The sequence below is a fragment of the Macaca mulatta genome, chromosome 7, assembly GCF_049350105.2.
Source record: "Macaca mulatta isolate MMU2019108-1 chromosome 7, T2T-MMU8v2.0, whole genome shotgun sequence".
Taxonomy (NCBI): domain Eukaryota; kingdom Metazoa; phylum Chordata; class Mammalia; order Primates; family Cercopithecidae; genus Macaca; species Macaca mulatta.
The window spans coordinates 145,789,122-145,813,588 of NC_133412.1; the positions used below are offsets into that span (position 1 = coordinate 145,789,122).

At 44.4% G+C, this 24,467-nt stretch overlaps 1 protein-coding gene across 4 annotated transcripts in view; it reads right to left on the reverse strand.

Annotated features, from left to right (window-relative positions):
• DPF3 (double PHD fingers 3) overlaps positions 1–24,467 on the reverse strand; it is a 275,967-nt gene that overhangs the window by 25,234 nt on the left and 226,266 nt on the right. Inside the window, exon 10 of one of the 4 annotated variants that reach the window (XR_013396429.1) lies at positions 16,340–18,134. The exons of the other annotated variants lie outside the window; for them this stretch is intronic. The gene's annotated coding sequence lies outside the window, so the exon portion shown is untranslated. Of the gene's footprint in view, positions 1–16,339; positions 18,135–24,467 lie in introns of those variants that run through there. 4 annotated transcript variants of the gene reach the window in all.

Consider the following 24,467-nt stretch of genomic DNA (forward strand, 5'->3'; position numbering starts at 1 on the left):
TTCCATAATCAGAGAAATGAAAGCACCAACCATCTCTAAAATGGCTCTGGTTCACCTGAGCATTGGATGTGAGAGAATTAGGCATACATCACCAGAAATCTGACCTCCTTTCAGGGATAGCTAAATATGTGACACATATACCACTATTCTATCCCATACCCATGGCAGACATTACTAATCAATTCAACATTGTCTTCCAATCTGCACGGAAAAGACCTTATGATCCTTTCAGCACAGCACTCCAAGTGGCTGTCACCAGTCTAGAGTTTGCACACAAGAAGAAACCGACTTGCTATCCCTGAGTTAGGAGCTATTAAGCTGAATAGGTTAAAAGTTTCATGTGAGAATTAAGGACTCACATCTTAAACAGGTCACTGGTCAAATATATAACTTCTGTTTTCCTTTCCATGAGGTAGAAACTCTATCTTTTCTGGTCCTGCTTGACCCAAACCAAATGGTGGCCATGTTTTGTGATTGGACTCACAGCATTGCTACAGTCACATACTTCTGTCTTCAAAGAGAATAGAGATGTTAAGAAGGGATTTTTTTTTTTTCAGAGATAGGGTCTCACTCTGTCACCCAGGCTAGACTAGAGTGCAGTGGTGCAATCTTGGTTCACTGCATCCGCCACCTCCTTGGCTCAAGCAATCCTCCCTCCTCAGCATCCATGCCCCCCCATCTGCCTCCCCCAGTAGCTGGGACTACAGGCACATGCCACCTTGCCTGGCTAATTTTTAAATTTTATATAAAGATGGGGTCTCTCTATGCTGCCCAGGCCGGTAAGAAGGGATTTTTTAATGATGGTGAATATTTTTTCTACTCCACCAGCTAGAAAGTGTCAACCTGTTCCTCCTTAAGTAATTCCTCTGTCTTTCATTGCCTGCAGCATGAAGTAAGCTTCTTATCATTGCAAGCCTCTTTGCTGTCTGGCCACAGCTGCCTCTTTTAGATTCCTCTTCTTTTCCCACCATGGACCCCAACTCCACCACACCACAGAAAAGTATTTGCCACATCCAACCCCCCCAACCCCCCAGGCTACTCACCCCCCATCCCCCACCGCCTCCCACCCCCCGACCCCTGCCAAAAAAAAAACCACTGTTCTTTTTGCACTTGCACTTTTGTACACAAAAGTCTCTCACTATCTCTCAACTCCCATTCATGACCAAACCTGTCAAACAGGTTGTCTACACTCTGGCTACACAAAAGTGGGCCCACGGACCACTTGCATGAGCATCCCCTGGGAGCTTGTTAGAAATACTCACCCCAGATCTGACCTAGGGACTGCAGTTTTAACAAGATCCCCAGTGATTCGGATGCACAGAGTGTTTTGAGATGCACTTCTCTAAATTCAGTCCCTTTCTGGGACACCAACTCAATCTTCACTCTCTCCACACTGACTTCCCTCCCCTCCTTTCCACCAAAAAAATTCTCATCAAAGGAGTGAATGTATCCACGCAGATATGAATAAAAGAATAATAAACTACTACTTCCACCTTTTACCTGTCCTAGGAACTTCTATTCATCCTCCAAGTCTTATCCAAAATACCTCATTTCTGTGATGCCTTCTCTACCCTCTAATGCAGATAAGAAAACCAAAGTCCTGGGAGGATGGGGAACCTGCTTACAGCTCTGCAGCCACTAAGTGGAGTCCACCTTACTCCAAGCCCAGTGAGTGCCCTCAGCATCGCCAGTGCACTGCCTTTACAAAGTGCATCCGGAAGGACGCCCACAACCTTAGGTAGAAGCCCTTTGGCCACTGTCAGGGGCAGGACTCCAAGGCTGGAACCAGTAAAACAAGTCTGATTTTGCTGGTGGATGAGGCCCCATGGAGGCTGCTCATAAATCAGATTCCCTTGTTTAAATTCTTAGCCCCTAATGCCTACTGCTTACCCAGGCCTCTCAATCTCCCTGAAGACCTTTCTCCGCCCCCTTCCTTCAAACACATATCCCAGGCATCCATCTCTTTTGTCCTCCTTGCCTCGATGGGGAATTTTTCTTTTGGAGAACAAGGACCTCAGAGTGAAAATGTCCATCACTGGTCTTCTCATTTCTCCAAGCCACAGTAATGCCATTTTGGTCAACCAGCTGCTCTCAAACTTCAGAGTTCAGAAGAATTACCAGGAAAGATGTTTTAAACATGCACATTCTCAGGCCCCCAAGCCTCTAATTCCCCTGCCCTGGTGTGGGTAGGAATCTGCCTGTTTAGCTAGTGCCCTGAGGGGGCTCAGATGCAGATGGCCCTGGACACACTTGGAGACCCTCTGCTGCCAGCGTCTCCTGGGAGCTCTTGCACATCAACAAGCTGCTCTATAATGCAGCGTGTGGAACCACGGCCAAGTCTTCCCACCACTCTCATCCTGAGTCAGCCTTGCTCAATGAGGGCTTGAAAGCCTTTCCTGCCCACCTCATCCTTCTTCTATTATGAGGATCAAGACCATGGGCTATGTAGTACTGCTTTGTTAGGCTGGAAAACTTTAAAAGAACAAAAGGCCAAGGTTTACCATTCTTCTGCTTTGTTTTGGCACCACTAAACCTCTATGCCCATTCCCAGAAATTCTGTATTTCTTTCACCCTCATAGCCCACTGTCAACATACCCATAAGTGTTTCAGACAGGCCTGTGATTGTTGCATGCAAAGGACATCAATCCATACTGGCCAGTATCCAGGCACAAGCTGTCTTCCCGATAGCAATTCTGCTTGCCAGAGACCTGTGGGTCTCCTGCATAAACAGGAGGTCTTAGCTTCTCTCAGCAACTTCAGACAGGCACCAAACACTCTCTCCCCAAGATAAGACCTTTTAGAAGACAAAGCATTTAGGCTATTTCCTTTGTAGGGTTAAAAACAAACACAAATGCCCATTCCAGTATAATCAGTAGGACTGATTCAACTGGAGTAGTAGGAAAGATTTAGGATAGATTTAAGACACGGTTTCCATTGTTTCACTATGAAGATTTGAGTATCTTTGCAACCTAATTAGATTGCACTTGTTAAATGATGAATGGAGTCAACAGTCCTAGAACAAGCATTACTTTTGACCATTTTCTAGTTTAGTGTCTATTCAACTATTTTAAGAGGAATATACCTGAGCCAAAAGTCACGAGGAGATGGCTAGCAGTAGCAAGATTGGTCTTAACTTATTGAGGGCAGTGAGGCAGACACTATCAATTATTTAATCTCGCCAGGAGCTCCAGTCCATGGACAGTAACACTTTTCACCATATCTCCTCTCACATCGTCACTGCTCATGCACCCATCTTAGACTCCACATCCAGCCTTGCACGTGTCTGCTTACCCCTCTACCCCTTTTTCCTACTTACTCAACTTCCGGTTAAGACCAGCTCTTCACCTACTTTTGGCCTATACCAAGCACAGGAAAACACACCAGTGTGCTGAGCAGTCGTGGTTCCAATGGTGACCACAGATCTTGGCATTGTCCCCATATTTCCCTAGTCAAATTATTCTCCCATCTCTCTCTATCCTGGCAAATCTCCCATATCTTACACCCCATCCTCACACTCTCCTTATTTAGTTGAAAAACACATAAGCAATCAGAATAAAACTCTTGTGCTGGGCGCGGAGGCTCATGCCTGTAATCCCAGCATTTTGAGAGGTCAAGGCAGGCAGATCACTTGAGGTCAGGAGTTCAAGACCAGCTTGTCCAACATGGTGAAACCCTGTCTCCACTAAAAATACAAAATTCGCCAGGTGTGGTTGTGCATGCCTGTAATCCCAGCTACTCGGGAGGCTGAGGTGAGAGGATTGCTTGAACCCGGGAGGCAGAGGTTGCAGTGAGCCGAGATCACGCCACTGCACACTCCAGCCTGGGTGACAGAGACTCTGTCTCAAAAAAAAAAAAGAATAAAACTATCGCATCTTCTCCATGCCACACCCACCCAGCTCCCTGCCTCTGTATCCCTGCGCTTGTCTCCCTCCTATTACCAGGAATGAACGGTCTCAGCTCCTAACCCAAAGCCAGTCTCCCACTTGTGCCAGGATCCCTACCTCTCACCCTGAGAATTTTGCTCCTGCTGTTATTCCCTCTTGCATTGTCAATGTCTCTCTGTCTCTAGCAGACCCTTCAGCCAGCATAGAAACAAGCCATAAAAGCTCCTGTCTTCCAAAGAGATCCTTCCCGATCAGGTGCTCTGTTGAGTGTCCAGTTTCTCTGCTCCTTCTTCTCTTAGCACAACTGGAAAGGACCAATTCTCTCCATGCCCCTCCTTTCCACACTCTCCCCTCTCCACACACTCGCTTGACTCTCCTCCCATCTCACTGGCTGCCCCTTCTTGGTCGTCTTTGCTGAATCCTCCTCTTCTCCCTTTCTCCCAGTTCTTCCTTTTATGTGGACTCGCTTCCCCTCAATGTCTTCTATATGCTTGTTATTCCCAATTTATATCTCCAGCAGGAACCTCTTTCTGAACTCCAGACTCATATATCTACTTGTCATGGTGGTTGGGAACCCAAAGAATAGAAAGTTAAAAAGACCTAAGTTGGGAAAGGATTTTGTGGAAAAATCCTCATCCCAAGGGGTGATGAGTACCCTGCCAGCCAGGAGGGGAGCCTTCAGCTGGGGGGCTGTAGAGTCTTCATGGAGGCAGGAGGTGGAACTCATAGCAAGCAGAAAATTAGTTGCATGGCACCAGTTTTAGGAACTGCCAGGATGCACTTTGGATCATGAATAAGCAAAGAAAAGAGGTCATCACAGGTTCCAGAAAAGTGAGGACAGAGAGAAGCAACAAAGTGAGAAGAGGAAGGAAGGAGACAAGGAAGACAGGAGACAAAGAAGGGAGCTGGAAGGAATGGGTAAAAGAATAAGAACTCAGAAAAGAGATTTTGGTTCTTGCTCATTAAGGAGTTCGACCAGAATTCTGGCCAAATTGTTTAAAAGATGCAGAAACTCAATTGTCTGACTCATCCCTGGGGGGCTATTAATTTATTATTACTATTGCTTCAACTTAATGAGGCGCTTCCTGTGTGCTAGGCACTTTGAACACACTTTCTTATTTACCTCTTAAAACAATCTGTAACTCAGGTATTATTGTCTCCATTTTATAGACAAAGAAGCTGAAGCTCAGAACAGCTAAGTAATTTACACAAGGCAACCAAGCCAACTGCTGGCAGAGACGGGATGAAAACCCGTATCTTATTCCAACCAACATCCATGCAAGTAACCACTACACCGCTCGGCCACAGGAAACAAACACTGGGAAAGACCCTCCCCCAGACACGGGAGGCCGAGGGGCTGATGAGCAGACTCCAGAGAGCACTAGGCTCTGACCATCTGGTGGCCTCCCATGCCAGAGGGCTGTGGCAATAGACACCTGCCCACCTGCTTTCCTCTCCACAACTCTCCCGCCCCATCCATGCTCCAGGCTGCCCTTGATGGAAACATGAGGACCCAGAGCGTGGCCTGGGGATGAGGGGGGACTGCTCATCCCAGCTGTGGTAGCTAATCTAAGATCTGGGATTAAAGGCACTCCCTGAATGACCTCAGGGCAAAACCAGGTCAAGGCCACTTCCAAACCCCGCCCCAACAGAGTTAAAGGCAAGGATCTGGAAAGGCTGGAAAGACAAAGAAGTTAATCAGCTCCCTGAAATGAAAGGGGAGAAACAGAGACTGGATAAAGGGATCAGCTGAAGAAGGGAGCCCCGCTAGGGAGAGAACACGCCACTCAGCTAGGAGTCCAGAGACTCGGGCCAGCACAGCCCTGGGGCCAGGAGATCTTGGCGATGGCTCTCTGCTGTCTGTTTCCTCCTCTGTCAGACAAGCTCTAAGGTCTCTTCTCTGCACCCAACAACTGAGGATAGGGCACCACCTGTGGCCAACACAGCCTCATCTGGAGTGGGTCCAGCTAATGCTATGATCAGTGGCTCTCTGTAGGTGCACACCCCATAGGTGCCCTGGATCCACACAGATGCCCGCTCTAATTCTAACCATGCTGCCTCTCCATCTGCCTCTTCAAAGTAAAAGGTGGATGGAGCTAGGGGATCAGAGGGAATCACAGGTATGGGAGAGCTAAGAGGACAAGGGAGGCATCTCCCTCCAAGACAGGATCAGCGTGTGTGGGTGGGAGGTATACAAAATGCCATCTCTCCTCCACAGACACCCGGGAATAGTGCCTGAAACTTCCACAACTGATGTTGCTCCAGTGGCTTAAAAATCACCCTTCCAAAAATCCCCAGTTAAAATGCCAACAACTTTCTTAAAGAGGATAGCACTATCGCAGGTTCCTCACTTGATCAAGTCAGACACTGTCAGAACCAGAGTGAATCTTGGAGACCACCAAGGCCAACCCCTTCTTTAGACACAGAAGGAAACCAAGCCTCTAAGAGCTAAAGTGACTTGTTCAGTCTACAGGAAGACGTGGCGGCAGAGCTGGAACTGTAACCAGGTCTCCTAAGTCTTTCTGCAGCATGGCCCTGGCCCCTGAGGGAGGTGGCCCAGGATGGGGGCGGGCAGGGGGTCTGGAATCTTGGCGTCGTGCTCCGGGGCTGCTCCTTCTTCCTGTTCAGCCACCACAGCAAACAAGAGCCCCTGGGGCCTCAGCCAGCGACTGACCCCTCCCTGACCCTGCCTTCCGGAAGGATGAATGCACATCAGAAGCCAGGGCCAAAATATTCCTGGGCACTGTCTGCACTGCACCCAGCTCTCTTTTTCCCAGCCTCTTAGGAGGGAGAAGTTTCCAAAAGGGACAGCTCCAAAGGCTTTCACAGAAAGGGAGCCTCTCTAAGAAGTGCACCTGTGTTTGGGCAATGAAGGTAAGGCAGGAAGACAGGGGGGATGGAAGAAGAAAGTAATTTTTTAAATGTCACATTCTCACCAAAATGGCATCTGGGAACTTTCAAGACCATCTGACTAACACCAGGTTGCATTCGTTATTTACAAAGATGGAGACAGAATTTCCTTTGAAGCAGTACAACCAAACGATGTCTGTGGCCTTAAAATGGGGTAACAAGACGCAAAGAAATCTGGGGAGAGGAAAAGCGTCCTGCCTGGGGCTGAGGGGTTTTTTGCTCCCCTCCTTACAGTCTCACAGCCAGCCACGTGGTAAGGTCCCACACAGCTGCCCAGCGTGAGGCAGGCTGGCCAGAGCAGCTGGCTCTTTGCAACCACCCAGCTTGCCCTTGCTGGGAAGCCCAGGCTCGTTTGCACACTGGCATAACCCCACGTCACTGACCAGCCAACGGCAACAGGACTCACAGCCAGGATGGGTTCTCCCTGGGGCTGGCACGACTCTGTTACACACATGCGCATTTTCCTGATCCTGGGCAAGTTACTTAAACTTTCTCAACCTCAGTTCTCCAGCTATAAAATGGGAACACCCCCTACTGCACAGGATTGTCACATATGGGACAATGAGGCTAGAGACCCTGGGGTAACCTGGAATTGACACTCAGTGAGCCTGGTTCCCTTTCTCTCAGAATAAAAGCCAGCACCACCTGCTCCAAAGGTAAAGCCCACGGGGAAAGTCTTTCACAGTGAGCCCTGAACAAGACAGAGGGCCCTTCCCCACAAAGCTCCCCGGGCTTGGAGAGGGGTGGTCCCCATGACTCACTGGTGGTGGTGGGCTGACTCATTTGGCCAAATGTCCTTCATTTCCCTCCTCCCATTTTGGGAGTCCTGGAGCACTCTTTCCGCAAATGAGGCTTGCAGCCAGAATGAGCTGTGATGAGCACAGCAGAGACCAGAAGGATGGTGCCGGCAGAGGGGAGTTGCAGGGGGGGAGGCGGCGGAAGCTGCAGAGAGTTTCCTGAAATTAAGGCAGGCAAAGCAGGGAGGCAAGGTCTCGCTCCCTGGGCCATTTAGCAGACAGAGACTTCCTTTAGAGCCCAACTTCTCAACCTCTGCTGGGCAAAATCAACTCAGAGGACTGCCTGCAATAGCCCTACTATGGCCCTCAGAGGCAGGCCTGGGGTATTTATTGCAGAGCACACCATGAAATTTCAAACCAGTATGTAGGTAACATGGGTGGCTGCATAAAACAGAACATTGCCCCACTGCACTGAATGCACAGTGAGCCCCAGAATGCAGGCTGCACCAGACCGACATAAGCATTACAATCTGAAGGCAGATGAACAGAGGGAGTTTGCAAGGGTTGGGTGAGACCACGCTGTACAAGGCCCAGGTGCTGTATACATGATGCAGGGGTGGGTAGGGTGGGAAGAGAGGTCAATGTGGAGGCTCACGTCCAATTGTTTTTCCTTTCCTCGGGAGGAGGATGCATATTCTTCTGTTGTGGGTTTCAATTCCATGCTGTCAAACAACCTCTTTAGTCCAGTGCTCTGCCACTTTCAGCCGGGCGTAAGCAAGACAATTGTCACTGAACATTATTGGGAGTAACATGCAATGGCACATGCACTAATGTGAACATCAGAAGGAACACCCGGAGTCTAGTCTGGCTCTATCGCTTCTGCATAGCTTTGGCCCGAGTCACTTAACCCTTCCGAGTTGGTCTACTCATCTGCTAAGTGGGACAATAACTTCTGACAAGGCTGCTAGGAAGATTACATTGAGAGTGCCCTGGTGATTATTCAGCATGTCAGGGAGGGCCTGCCACTCTGGGCCTTCATGGAGTAGATGGCTCAGATTCCCTGACTCACAGTGCACACTCCTCACACATGGCTGCACCTCTTTCGGCCTCAGGGGCCAGCGAGGAGCCTACTGACAAGGTGAGGTGAAGAGCGAAGAGAATCGGTGACGGAAATGGAAGCCAGCACTAAGGGCTGCAAGCTCAGCTCTTCTCAGGTCCTCCAAGAAGTAAATCAGCCGAGGGTTAGACCCCAAGGAGCTTCATGGCCAGCATCTCAGCCTGGTTTCCTGTCTTTTCCTTGCATCACATTCGGTGACCTATCAGTCTAGACAGAGAGTGCTTTTTCAGATAAACCCTTTTCCAACTTGTCTAGGAGAACAATCATAGATTTTGATCCCAAAGTTAAATTGGCCTCTCAGACACAAAGCTTTCTGGAGCCAGTCAGCCTCTCAGGATATCCCACACTCCTCCCAAATGCATCACCACTCAGCAGGTAGTGTCATCACAGTTTCTCTGGTTTCAGAATGATCACTGGTGGGAAATGCCCATGGAATTGACACTCAGCGCTTTGAAGATTTTAACAGTTGGGTAAGTATCACCCAGAAGACGGGAGAAACTGGGGTTCTGTTACGACATCTACATCTACATCTAGAAGGAGTGCTGATCACTTCTTTTCCCCCACGAGGTCTAGGATCCTACAACCACGACAGGATCAGAAGTAACTGGTGGGGAAAGGTAACAAACCCAAACTCCTTAGCATGCCCATTTCAGCTGTCTTCACGTAGTCATCCTACACATCACATGCGTCCTGCTCAAGAGCTCGTGGCCGGCCTCCTCCTTCCTACTGTGCCCTAATGCCCTAGTGAATCAAGCCCCACCACAGTGTGGATGTTAGTAACATGCCTTTGACTCCCCCCGACAAGCCAGGATCCTTCTTCCACTCCATTCACACTCATCTCTGCTCGGGCTCCAAGCCTCCTGGGCCCATTCACACCTCTAAGCTTTTGCTCAGGTATTTCCCACTCTTGCTGTCAGTGGTCTTCCTTCTCTTTGTCTACCCCAACTCTGTGCCTCTTTCTATACTTCCCCCACTACCCCAACCTGCACTGGTCCCTTTCCTGAGCCTACCTGGCACTCTCATTTTGTACCAAGTTGGCACTTAATTATAAATGGTCTTGTCTTGAATAACATGCTAACCACCTGTTTCACTTCCTCCAGAACAGGAAAGGTATCTTACACAGTGGGGAAGGCTTTAGAGCCAGAAAAATCCTTGACCAGAAAAATCAGACTTCACCAGCGATCACTGCTGCCTTTGTCAACTCAACCTCCCTGAGCCTCAGTTTCCATCTCTGTAAAATAGGAATTGTAATCTTAATAAAGAGCTGTTATATGGCTTTAACAAGTTAATATCTATAAAAAGCCTAGACTCAGTAACTAATGCATAGAAAGTATCCCCCAAAAGGTTATTCTAGTTCCCCTTTGCTTGTCTTTTATGTCTTGCAGAACCTAGTGCATTATTGCAACATAAGACATTTGGTCAATGATTCATTTATCAGTAGTATAAAGCAAACCAGTAACTGGAGGGTCATTATACAAAGTAGCAGCACGTGGTCAAAACACATTGATCTATTTTTCAATTATGGACAAAAAGTTGAGATCTATGGAGAGTAAAACAATCTATTGTAACTAAAGAAGTTTTCAGGATTACAAACCGCCATTCTCTCTGTGCCCATCACTCAGCCAAGCAGAAGTTTCAGCACAAATGTTCATGCTGGCAATTCATACTTCATTCTTTCTTACACAAGTTATGTCCATCCCCAAACTCCGTTATATTTATGGTCCGCAGAAAGTTCACTTCACATGCTAAATGTGGTACAATCCTTGCTACTTCTTTAAATCAAACACAGAGCAAAATTTTTCTGAAGGAGTTCTTTTCAAAATTATTTAGAAAGAATGCCGATCCCTTCTTTTCCCAAGCAGAATTTTTGTCATTTATCTATATATGTAACGTATATAAATATAATTGTATATATAAGTAAATTCATCTTCTAATAAGACCTTTCCTGCCCAGATTGGAGAGAACATAGTAGACAACCATAAATATTAGTGAGGTCATTCAACCAAAATCATGCTGAGAATAATATTCAAGTCCTATGAGCAATTATGAAATCCATGCACCAAGGATGATGTTGGATGTGGTGGTGTCCAATGAGATGAAAACTGGAGTGGAATTCAAATGGAGTTTCAGCAGAACCATTTTCACCTGGTGGCCTTTTGGCCTTACTGTCCTTACAGTGTCTTCTCGCTGTTTCTTTTTCATATACTTGGCATTTCTCCGCAGGAAAATGTCTCTTGCCACTGCATTCACTTTTCAGCTGGTGGCTCATGCCACCAAAACAATGGAAGTCAACAAAAGGCTTGAGACATTGCTTCAGTATGAATAGAAACAAGCCTAGAAATGTAATTTTAGTTAGTGACCATAACACATATCTGTGAAACTAAGCTTCTCCACGTCTCCCCACTCCCTGGTGGTGAGTTAGGCACCAACTCTTCCAGGTCATCCAGCTATAATGCAAAACATTGCAGAGCTAGATGGGGACCCCAAGAGGCCATCTAGCCCATGCCCCCAACTCTATGCAAGAGAGACGCTTGGCTCTCAGTGAGTTCCCTATCAGCCTCAACAGTCTAAAATGCTTCGTGTCAAAAGAACTGCTTGTCTATTTGTTTTAGGCACCAGGGCGTTTCTCCTGTGCCCCCTGGAGACCAAATGTAACTGGTCAGTGCCTGTATCTCAGTGATACACATAATAACAGCTATTAAGTGACCCCTAATTCTTTTCCCCAAGTTAAACAACCCCAAATCCACAAACCTTTCCTTAAAGGGCTTATTATTCATCCTGTTAAATTCATATTGTTAATACGCTTTTCTGCACGTTTTGGATTTTCCACAGTCTTTTTCAGCTAATTCAAACACAGTGGTGTCAAATGTTAAACAGAGCTGGAGCACTGCTTACCAGACCTTCCACATCATCCCCAGTTTAACACAGCCTGGTTATCGTGCTTTATTAAAAATAAACAACACAATACTCCTCCAGCTTGTGTTCCACTACGACTTCTAGATCTAGCTCAGCTATAATTGTGCCTTGCCAGGTGATGGCCAACAATAAAATCAACATAATCCGGTCAAGCAGTTTAATGCTAAACCATTCATGACCACTGTTATCACCTCTCAAAACAGTAGTTCCTCGTCTGGTGCAAAGAAAGATCAGGTAACCAAAAGATGTGTGTTGTTCACACCATGTTTAGTAATATACAAAGCATAGCATTTTCTAACTTTTAGTCTGAAGACTCTTTCTCCTCCTGGTCTACGCCTGAAAACTAACTTCTGGGTGACTTCATATGTGATCACAGAGTACAGCCTGGAGAAAATGAAGCAGATATTTAACATGCTTATCCCAAACACTGCCCGTTTTCAGGAAACTTAGAGGTAACTGGCGGAACTTAGCAATAAACCCCACTGAAAGCTATCCTGAGGTCTGAAAGTCACTGGCCCTCTCAGCACAGTGGAGTATCCACTAAGAATGGCTAAAGAGCATCTCTTCAATAAACTTAGCTTGACTACTACCACCTATCGTGACTAGCTCATCGACCACCCTTAAGGACCATTCCATGTGCAACTAGTAAGAAGGTTTCAATTCAGTAGGAGGTCTGATATCAGTAATCTTCACCATCCAAGGAAGAACATGTTATCTTATTGGCTGTTTTGGAAGGTGAAGTAAGAAGTTGGGAAAATGTGATTCTGAATATGAAGAATCCAAGTACTTAGGAAGAAATATATCTCAGCGACATCCTCAACATCCCATAATTAACCACTTTAAGGAGCCACAGCCATTAAAACATCTGTGCTCACCACAAAGAGACCATTGCTCTAACGGCAACAACTCCACATCCCCCAACTTGGTCCCCACTCAATGTCCCCTATCATTTGTCTCCTACAGATGAAACTCTATCGTCTATGTTCACTTAACTCATAAGACCCAAGTTGCTAGAGATGAATGATCTTAGTCATGATGTCCATAACACAGAGTCACTGTTATGCACGGCTGGATTATTCATAGACACTTCTGGTAAACATTGCACTACTGCAGTTTGGACTCTGTACCAAAACTAGAAAAACTAGTAGAGAGCTTTCCAAATCTGTGGTGAGATTTTTCTGGCTGTGAAACATTTTTTGCATTTGGCCATGAAACAGCTTACAGTACTGATCATGAAATGCATCCGTAGCCTTTCACCTGGTAATGTGAAATTCTCTTTCCTTAGTCCTGAAGCCTAGAAAATGCCCCCTTACCCCCACCACCCCCAACTGAGCAGTGCAATACTCTCTATTTCTAAATTAGGGATCAGCAAGCTATGTCTCGTGGGCCAAATCTGACCAACTGCTTATTTTTGTAAATAAAGTTTTATTGGAATGCAGCCACACCCATTCCTGTACGTATCCTCTACAGCTGTTTTCATGCTTCACCCAGAGCTGAGTAGTTGTGACAGATGTCTGCCTTACAAAGCCTTAAATACTTACTATCTGGTGTGTTACAGGAGAAATTTGCTGATCCCCATTATAAATGACAAGGCAAATAAACTGCTTATTCACAATAACCTCCTCTCCAACCCAACAAAAGAAAACAAAACCAGAAAACAACAGTGACCCCAGCGAGTAGTGTTTGCATACTGAAAAGCCAGCCTAACTCTCTTACAAAGTATACTCTGAAATAAGATGCATATAAAACATAAAATACTATTTGATGGCACACTAGGGTGACTGTAGTCAGTGGTAGCTTAATTGTATATTTTAAAATAACGTAAAGAGTGTAATCAGATTGTTCATAACTTAAGGGATAAATGCTTGAGGGGCTGGATACCCCATCCTCCATGAGTGCTTATGTTCACATCGCATGACTGTATTGAAACATCTCATGTACCCCGTAAATATCTACATTAACTATGTACCCACAAAAATTTTAATTAAAAAATTTGTAAAAAATCTATATATAAAATACTTCAAAATTAATTTAAATTAAAATTCTGGAAGGATTTTTTTTAATGAAAGGAAGTTCTGAAATTGCTGATTTAGGGATATAATAAAACTCAAATATGGTTCTAGTTACCTGGAGTGATTTGAGTTTCTTAGAAAAGAAGGGTAAAAGGAAAGTGATGTAATAGACAAGTGATCATCAATAAGAATAAACTGAATTTTTAAAAAATCTCTAAACTGTACAACTCTATCCAGAGTTCTAAAGAGAAGGTCTTCCATGGACATGCAGAGGAAAAGGAAACGGATGGGGGAATGTTTTCTGGTGGAACCATACCCTAAATCACCCCTAACATGTGCTGAATAATGACCTAACTCCATCCAGAGACCGACCGAGGAACCTGAATAATGACCTAACTCCATCCAGGGACCGACCCATTCCCACCACATAACAATCCTAAATCAGGATACTGCTAGAGGCAGCCATAGATTCAGACAAAGATCCACTGTTATCAGAATCTGGACAAGGTATTCCAACCTCAACTTCCACCTTACCCAGACTGGAAGCCCTTGGGAAAAGCTGCCCCAAAGCCATCTAAGTGTGCCTGGTAGGCACATGGTCATGTTCAGTTAGGGCACTCAAAGCTGATCTTCAGTTTTCATTTATCACCAACACTGAAAAATGGGGAGATCTCCTCAAAATGTTTAAATTGTGACCTCCCTTGAAAAACCAGAAGAGCTGGGAACCCTGGGCCAACCTCCTGCAGGCTGCATCCCCTGAGTTGAGTCGCAGCTGCCCCATTGGAAGCACAGGTGTTTCCCGGCTCGAGACACTCCCTACCACTCCTGTTGTCTCCCTGTGACCTGAGACTGAGCCTCAAGGGCTGTTCCACATCTCTCTGGCATTGTCATTTTTGTCACACCTACCCTGCTTTGCTCACCAAAGATACCTGCTCTGTCGGCATCTGATTTTCAACCCCAGAGCTAACCATCTGTGGTAACTACATGTTTCCAAGTGGATGAGGAACATGATTTCTTTCTCTCTTTTTCATTCTCTGGTCCATGTGTGTACTTTTGCCCTCCCTCTTGGTCAGTGACCATCTATAGACAGAAAGCACATCATTTTTGGCCAACAACCCATTATCAGACACTTGAAAAAGTCAGTCCCTGTCCTCATGGCCCACCATTATGGACATTTGATCATCCTGGATCTCCTCTATCCTTAGTTATTTACAGTGAGAGTACAACTTCATGCCAGACCTCTCATCCCTGTAAGCAGCCCAAAGATATTATCTGCAAAAAAGTCTGAGTCATGAGGAAAGACACACTCTAGGTAGGAAGCACTGGCCCCTCAATCAAGGTCCTCTTTTCTAGGGAGTAAATTAGAGGGTGCAATCGCTTGCCATGGAAGAAGATATTTGATCCCTTAGGTGACTTCTGAATTGAACCTAATGTCTCAAATTTTGAGTCACTTACAGGAAGTGGGTGGTGTGTAATAAATATGTGAAACTTCATTTTTACTTCATGTTCATCAAAAGATACATGGATAAGCTAAATGTGGTTTATACATACAATGAAATACTATTTAGCCTTCAAAAGTAAGGAACGTTTGACATATCTACGTAAATGATCCTTGAAGATATTACACTAAATGAAATAAGTCCGTGACAAAAGGACAAATGCTGTATGATTCCATTTACACGAGGTACTTAGAGGAGTCAACTTCAGAGGGACAGAAAGTAGAATGGTGGGTGTCAGGAGCTGCAGAGGAGGGAATGGGGAGTATGTGTTTAAAGGGTACAGAGTTTCTGTTAGAGAAGATGAAAAAATCCTAGAGATGGATGGTGGTGATGGTTGCACAACAATGTAAACGTACTTAATGCCACAGAACTGTATCTTAAAAGTGGTTAGAAAGGCAAATTTTATGTAATGCATATTTCATCACAATAAAAAGGGAAAAAAAACCCTAAGGAGGGCACCATATTGATGTGGGGCTTTCTTTTTACTGCTAGGAAAACTTACAAAGTCCATAATGCGAGTCATAACGTGATACTCAGTCTAAAGAAAGATGGAGTACACTAGCAGCAGCATTACAGTGTCGTGTTCATCTCCACTTGGCCCCACTGGGGGCCAGCAATGCTCAAAGGTCAAGACCTGGCCTGACATGCTCACCTGGTTCTGTCTGACTTAGAGGACCCATCAGATAAGAGGGCCCATCTTCACACACAAGGAAAGCCTACCCCAGGGGTTCCAGCTTACAGCTGCACCAACCGGCAGCTTGGGAGGCTACACAAACAGCACCTTTCAGGCGATGAAAACCTTAACCTCCCACCTATTCTAAGCACACACTAAATCTTGCATTTTTGTGCAAAACTTCTATTCTTGGCACAGGTGTGACAGCAACCTTAGATAGGTATACTAAGTCGGTTCACATAATCAGGCTTTCAATCAATCCATTTTGGCTATGGAGAGGGTGATGATGGTGATGGTGATGGTGACGGTGACGGTGATGGTGATGGGGGAGTGGGTGACAGCAACCCTGGGCTCAGAGAACGAACACTGGCACCAACCCTGGGCATTGTTCGCTTTCCAGGCCACCATCTGTCAGCCAAGCCAGTGGCAACTGCTGTTCTAGACCATGCGTGTAAATAAAACAACAAGGTTCAACAAAACTTGGCATGCAAGTAGGAAGAATTATCTCAGGAGTCCCTGCCGCATGACGGTGTGAAAGTGAACTCACGCAGGATGAGCTTGGTTGGTCAAGCAAATTTTACAGAGATGCTATAGAAGCATTGGAAACAGATTTTATTTAACAGAAACTTACACACACTTGGTACAAACCCTACATTATGCAAACCTTTATCACAATTCTACACAAGTTGTCACTTGTGGGAGTTGGTTGGAAAGCAGATTATTATGATAATTATTAGCATTTTGACAAGGGACATTTTCTACCAGAAAACGTCACAGAAAAGGGCCACAAAATGATACAGACACTCTCGGTGATCCCCTCCACCAACAGGACTGGCTTTGAACGGGAAACCTGAAAGAACTGGCAGGAAGTCCGTGCCCACCTGCCCTGCCCTTTCAGAGGCCGAAGAGATTCTCAGGCTCAGAACCATTTCAGTAACACTGTGACTCAAGGACCTCTGCTGACCAGAATACTCAGCCTTAGACTGTTCGTGTGTTATTGTGACTCTACTTACAAGGGAGGGAGATCCAAGAGCATGGCTGTGTGAAAGCCCAGTGCAGTGGGGAGCCTGCAGGTAGAACCCAGTGGTTCAGCCAGTCAGCCCTGCACCTTTGCTGGGCCCCAGACACAACGCCGAGATACATCCCACCGGCCAAAATGCCCACTTCCGCTAGCTCGGCCAGAAAGGGCCATGTCAGAACACTCGCCTTCTTCCTTGGCCCCAACCAGCAACAGAATTGAGGTTCTCATCCTTCAGGTCGACCTTCCTAGCCCTTAGGGACAGCTCTGGAAGCTCAGGCCCCAGAAGCCAGCTCAGCAAATGGTTCCCTTTGCTCATCTCTTCTAGGAGTTGTTAGGTGACTGAACTAATATCATCTCAGCTGATGCTTTTATTTTTGCTTTTTTTTTTTTTTTTTTTTTGCTGCATTATTTTAAACAAAGCTCTCTGTGTTCGAATCTTTTGAACTTGAGGGGATATATTCCATCACTAGATGGAAGTCCTTTCCGAGCTAGACCTCATCAGACATGATAACCAGGAGGCAGGCTGCTTCTGACATTCAGATAAAAGGGGCTTGCCTGGGGTGAGGGGGCAGTGAGGGTAGGGAAAACTGCTGATTTGTGGCTAAGTTATTTCAGTCAAGTCTTAACACACAATCATGTAACATCACCAACACTTTCAATAGACTTTTGAAGGAGGAAAAAAAAAAAAAAACACTGATCACTCCTCACTTACCACATCCAACTCGCAGAAATAAAAATACCTAAAGCACATACATGAATGGCTTTTTTAAAAGCCTGAGAGAGCAGAGTTGATCTTTATTTTCTTATTAAAAATGTGGGGTGTTTTTCTTTAGAGTTAATATGCAGTCTTTTATTTTACATTAAGTACTCATGATTTCACGTCTTCACAAAATTGCGTTTAACTTTTGAAGTAGGAGGTACTTTAAACAAAAATACTGTGCAATGTCAGCACTTTTTTCCTTTTAAATATTGAAATAAATAAAATAGTTAACTCTTTTTTTCCATCAGTTTGTTTGTGTTCAGTTATTTCTACTGTAGAGCAATTCCAGGCTGACCTGGGTACTTTCTCACAGACAATCAAAGAAAATATAATGAAGAATTTTAAAAAGAAAAAAAAAATCTTCTTATTGCACAAACTGAGGCCATTCCCGAGGCTTCTGTGGGCTGAGCTGAGTTGCGCTGCAGGATTTTCCACTCCTGTGCTGGCTCCTGTGTTGTCTGAAACACACGCACAGGAGGGGGCTGGGTAAGGGAAGAGGAAGAAGAGGAGGAGGAGGAGGAGGTGCCAATCATCCTGGCTTCTTTTCACCTTCTTCGGAAATGGCTTGCTTGAAGGATGTTGGAGTCCCCAGGTCATAGTGTTGACTGCAGAGGGAAAGGCAATGAAAGATAAAACAAAAACAACAGCATGGAACAACTACCTAAAACAGAAAGATTAAAATTAAGGGGTGACAGAAATGAAATGAATTAAAAAAAAAAAAAAACAGAAGAAGAAAGAAAGAAAACCACCAACTAATTGCCAAGTTAATGAGGCTAGGCCAGGTGCAACAAAAATCGGGGTAGTGTGTCCAGCGCCTTGAACTTCAGCAGCACAAGATCAGCCAGGAATGAGGCAGGTCAGTTGCTACTGAGCAAGAGGCAGAGAGAACACAGCTGGATTTTCCATTCCCAGGTGGTGTAGCAGGCAGAACTGGGTATTAGAAAAAAAAAAAATTCCCTTCCACTTGGAAACCAAACAAACTGAATCTTTTCACAGTTAAAACACCCCAGAAAGGACCTTTATGATATCATCTCTCTCCCTGTTATCCAAGTAGAAATGAATAGTTCTATGGTATAGAACCAATGCAGCCACAGAAAACCCCATCAGATGCCTCATTTGGCCTAAGCCCAAAAGGACACTGCTTCCTGCACAAGCACACACGCTCAGCTCCAACCCTGCCCCAAGTGATTCAAGTGTGTCAGAATTACTCGGAGAGAGACCCCAACCAAGAGACCTGTTCCAGTCCTCCACTAGCCCAGTGATCTCTTTGTCAGCCTTGGAACCTGGTGGTGGTTCACACAAGGTGGGCCCTTTTGCCTGCATAGCCACGCGTAGCTTTTGCTTCTAGCTGAAATGAAATCTGTCATTTTGGTCTTTGGAACGGAGTAGTTGACACAAAGGAGTGAGCAATAAAACCAAGTACTATCACATTTCACCCCGGAAGCAGTTTCTGAAGGCAGAGATGGGTATCCCAACAGTGACCAGATCACATTAAGCTGAGCCATGAGGGAGGGTGGAGAGGGAGAATGGGCCTAAATGGAAAATGCCCAAGCCAGCAGGGAAGAAAGTTCAAAAGCAAATAAGCAGCTCAGCCTCTTCCAAGTTGAAAGGTCTCTCCCCTGTCCCATCTCTCTTAGTACCCAAGGTATCACTCAATGGCCAGGTGCACAGGCCTGGATTAGATGCTCTTCCAAAGCTGAGACTCCCTCCATCCAACTTTCCTCCTTGACCAAGTCCTCCCTCCACACCTGTTCCTGTTCTCTGCATCTACCGCATCCCACCCCACTGTCTCCCTTTCTGATCTGCTTTGCTGGTGCACCCCACCCCCATTTCCCTCATGCTCTTTGCTGTTACCACCTGCCTCCAGCTCCTTCCCTTAAGTGATGAAAGCCAGGTGACCTTCCCTGGGACCTCCCACAAAACACCTGCCGATTGTTCTCTCTGTGGGCATCTGTCATCATTTCACTCCCTGCCAGGAGTCTTTCTGTCCCTCTCCCATTGCCCTGACCCCTCTGGTCAGATGTTACCTGCCACTCTGTAGTGAGTCTATCTCATAAGCTTACCCCACGCCCTTTCAGTTTCCTCAGGTTTCTACCCCTGACCTCCCAACACACACATGCATGTATTTTTCTTTGCCCCACTTAAGCCACCTAGAAAATCATGGGTGAGTTCCCAACTTGGCACTCCTAACTTCCATTTTCTCTTTTGTTTCCTCTGGTTAGGTCAACCATAGGCCATAAAAATGGAACAATGTGCAGCTGTGTTAGTCTCCTGCTCTCAATCCCCTGCAAGAAGGCATAGTTTTCCATCCCTCCACACATGGTCAACCCCTCCCCACCCCTATCCTGACATCCCCCTTGAATAGATGATCACCACCACCTCACCACCTCCCACCTACCCCCTCTGACTTAACCACCGGATGCTGTGTCCAGAGACTTCTCCAATCTTTCTGTCAACAATACTTATTAAGCATCCACTAGGTATAGAGTGAGATTTGGTAAGACTTCCACTAATTAGCTCAGAAACTGCTCAGTTCTTAATTTATTTCAACAAATAATTATGGCACATTGGTGTCAGGCACTGTCTGGAGGACATGAGTGATATCACCTTTGCCCTCAAGGAACACGCCATCTGTTTGAGAAGGACTGCAAGCAAACATGATGTGTTGTGATAAGCACAGGAGCAGCAGGAACAAAATACTACGGAATGGTACTTAGGCGGGTTTTCAAATGGTGATTTTTGCCATTTTACATGGGTTAGGTTGTGATTCCCAGCTTTGCTTTTTGTTTGAATATTATCTCCATTTTCTCACAATAGACATTCTTGCCTACAGATTCAACAGCAATGGTAAGTCTGGCGTTCTTTGTTGATCTAGATGGCGTCCTCCAAGAAAATCTTCTTGTCTACTGAGATCCATGGCAAAAATAATCACATACTACCCCATGACAGCTCTTACAGGATTTTAACTATTTGTGAATTTCTAGTCTGATCCACTAGGTCACAAAATAAATCTGATGGCCAATAAATTCACTGTCCCGTGTTTAATTGTATCCTATCCTTCGCAGTGCTGATCAGTCACATACATACTGCTATTACTCAGTCCCTAGTTACCAAATGAACCAAGGTATATCTGAATGAAAATGTTATCGTCCAAGGTCTGTAAACAGACTAGCCTGAAATCTCAGCTGAAAGGCCAAATGTCTGAGTCACCAGTAACGGGGTAAATCAATCACATACCTTCTGATGTAACACACTGAGAAGGATACAACATCATTTCTACAGTATTCTAGCCAAAATGCACAACTTCAGTTTAGTCATTAGAAAAACAGCATCCAAGCCTGAACTGAATGGCTTTCTGCAAAATGACTAGCCAGTATCGAAGTTGTGAAAAACAAGATTGTGGTACTAACTATTCCAGATTAAAGGACTTGTAAGAGGACATGGCAACCTTTGATCCCAGACTGGATCCTGGACCAGAAAAAGGACACAAGTGAGACAACTGGCAGAATTTGAATAAAGTCTGTAGGTTGCAGTATTGCATCGATGTTAATGTCCTGATTGTGGTCATTGTTCTGTGGTTATTAGAAGAATCTGGGTGAAGGACATATGGGAATTCTTGGTATAATCTTTGTAAGTTTTTTGTAAGTGTAAAATTATTTCAGAAGTAAATTTTTTAAAAAGCCATAGTTATAGGTTGAGTTCCAGTAGTTAGATACTTTGAAAACCTAATTGCCAATGTTTTTTATCTAATAATTCAGTTCTGACAGGAATCTTACATCACTCTCATTTATTTTGTAAACCAATCATGCAGAATGGCTTTTCCTATATTGTTATCTTGAATAGATGATCAGAAATCACTTTTATTAAACACCACGATATTATGTAATTCAATGTTTTTGTGTTAGAAGCAATTGGGTTTGTGACCGGGGCCCAAAATGTTCACCCCCTGCCACCATCACCCCTGCTACCGCTGGCATCACAAAAACAGTGGCCATTTAGGAAGCTCAACTTTGGTTCTCCCGCAAAGTTCATGAGGACTTAGATATTGCTACCTCTCAGAAAGATTCTAATGTGTCATCATTTCATTTGGGGTCTGTGTTGTTTCGGTCTTTTTCTTTTACAGCATCAAATACCTCCTTATCATCCAATAAGTTCTTGAATAAAAGACCTATATGCACTTTATTGATTTCACTCAAGAAATCTTCCAAAGATGATCTTTGGGGAAGTCAGTATAGACTGAGGAAAGATTATTAGAAGATCCCTACATCATTGACTGAGCCTGGAACTTTAGACAAGTCATCAAACAGGATCAACACTCAGTTTCCTCATCAGTAAAAGAGGAATAAATAACATCTACCCTACCTCATAGAGTTAAGCATCATCATGAAATAATATGAGCTACATATTTTAATAGGGAAAGAAATGTCCATTTCCTCTCTAAGAAACGGAGGCAGAGATCCCTGTCAACAAATTCACACAGGGAGCTGAGCCCAGAGCCCAGAACTTGTCATCCCCACTCTAGGCTTCCACACACCAGATCAAAGACACCTCACCCTGAAAATACACAACACAAGTCACTTCTCCTCCAAAGGCTGAGCAAAATCCCCAGAGGAAAAAATTCCTAACAGATGAGTCTGCTCCAATTTTAAGTACATGTTCAGGATCATATTCATCAGATGTAACAGGAAGCATATTGGGATAAAATTAATTAATTTTATTCCACCATGAAGTGAGAACCCCCAAACACCCTTTAGTTCTCTCCCTGAGTAATGATCTTGCATTCCCTCCAGTGCTGTAGAACGCAGTATCAGTCTGCAGCCCATCAGGTGCACAGAGAGATGCAGAGTAAGCAGGAACCCTTAAAGGGATGCTGTTGATGTGAACATCACATTTTTTAAATAAATTCTTCTCTCTAAAATACCAGTAGCAAATTGGATTACTGTCTTTACAGTACCTTTAAAAAATTAAATGCATATTTCTAATTCCCAGGATTATAGTGATTATAGTGTCTGATCTTTACATAGCCTCTCGGTAACAGAAATAAAGGATTCGATTGTTCTAGGTAGGGAAAAAAATCAGCTAGACCATAACAATTGTCACCTTTACATCAATAGTCCCCCTCCCCAGGGGATTAAAATGTTGTAACGAATTTAGAAAGTTCTATATCTTTGGTTCCCCTCTCTTTGACCTGGGACTCAGAAAACTCGGGGTGGTACTTTACTGAGCTGAGGGCTAAGGAAGCTGGTCAGATCGTTTTCATCTTGAAGACTCTAATTTCTTGTGTATTTTAAATTTTGAGTAGTGATACTTATTTAACAAAAGCAACAACAGAAAGGTGTGTTGACTGTTCACACAGCTCCTACAGTTCCTGAGATCACAAAAAAAGGTGATCTCTTTGTACATTGTCTAGAAATGATTAAGAAGTTAAGTTATCTACAAGATTCCGCAGAGAATCTGAATCAGAATTCTCTTTTACAGGATCTAATTGCTTACTCTTCAGTTGTTGAAATTTCTTTTAATGGCATTACCTTTTAAAAGCTATATTCATTACAAATAACCTTTTCTTCCACTGGAATTGAGAAACAGCAAAGTATGTATATATGCCTGCATATATATTCCTTAATTATAGACTATGCAAGGGGCAGTGCAGGCAATGATAGAGTATAGGCTCTACAATCAGGTTGCCAGGGATCAAAACCTGGCTCCTTCCTAGCTGTACATTTCTTAACCTTATTACTAACCTCAGTTTCTGCAAACTGGGGATTAATATAAACACCTATCTCATGGGAGTAGTCATGAGGATTAAGTGAAATATTCCAAGGAAAGCACCCAGAACAATGCCTCACACATAAATGTTGATGACTGCTATCTAGAGAAAGGGAGATAAAGATATCACATCCACCACTAAAGTGGTTGGAAGCCCAGGACAGCCAGCTTCCTCCTCCAACACCTTCTCTCTCAGAGCTTCCTTCCTTTGCCTTAAAACATTTCCCTCCAACACGATGCCCATTCCACTCCCTCAAACTTAACTCACTTAACCTCTCTGGGTCAACTTTTCTCAACTGAAAAGTGAAAGATTTGAACTTGATCATTTTAGAAGTCCCTTCCAGTTTTTAAGGGTAGAAATCCTGAGTCTGTTCAAAGACACTATAAGCAAGGTGAGACAAGATGCTCCAGCAATGCTAAGAAACCTTACTATGCTTCTATCACCGCAAGTAAGAAAGGTGAGGATATCTACTACCTCCAAGAAGAGAAACTGAAGATCAAAGATCAAGCTATACTATTAAATATAAAATAGACAAGCAATACCCATTCTCAAATAAACATTCTCCTGGGGGTTTGCCTTGTTAGTTCTAAACAGTTAGTTTCTCTGTTAGACTCCAAGCTAGACTCTGAAGTTAGGTAGCGTTTTATAATTTGCTTTAAAAATATGGATTAAAAAAAAAAAATACACCTCAAGTGTAAAGGCAAATTGTCACTGAGAATTCTGGATCTATGAGCAACTAGACAGAATTCAAATGAGTGTATATTGGTTGAACATATATTTATTAACATAGAAGCTCACATTTTATCAATGAAAGCAAGTTGTAATCCCATGAATCCAATATCTGAGTCAAAGGTACAGAGTAAAGAGGTGGAAAATGATAGCAAGTGTAGGTTGTACCCCCTTAGCAGAAAGCTACTGGAACAAACTCTATTGTCTGATTGACACGTGTGAGCCTGCAGAAAATGACAACGTTGGAGGTTTATGCCATATTTCCTAGGAACAGGCCACATATAGATTAGACAGAACATCCCAAAAGTGGGTGGGATTGTTACTTTCATGCCCTCAAAACTGAGAATAAACACGCAAGTGATCACATACACATCTCAAGCATGAGAAAAGTGGAAGCTCTTTCTGTCTCAGGCTACCAGGAAAACACAAAGGGTTCATTTCT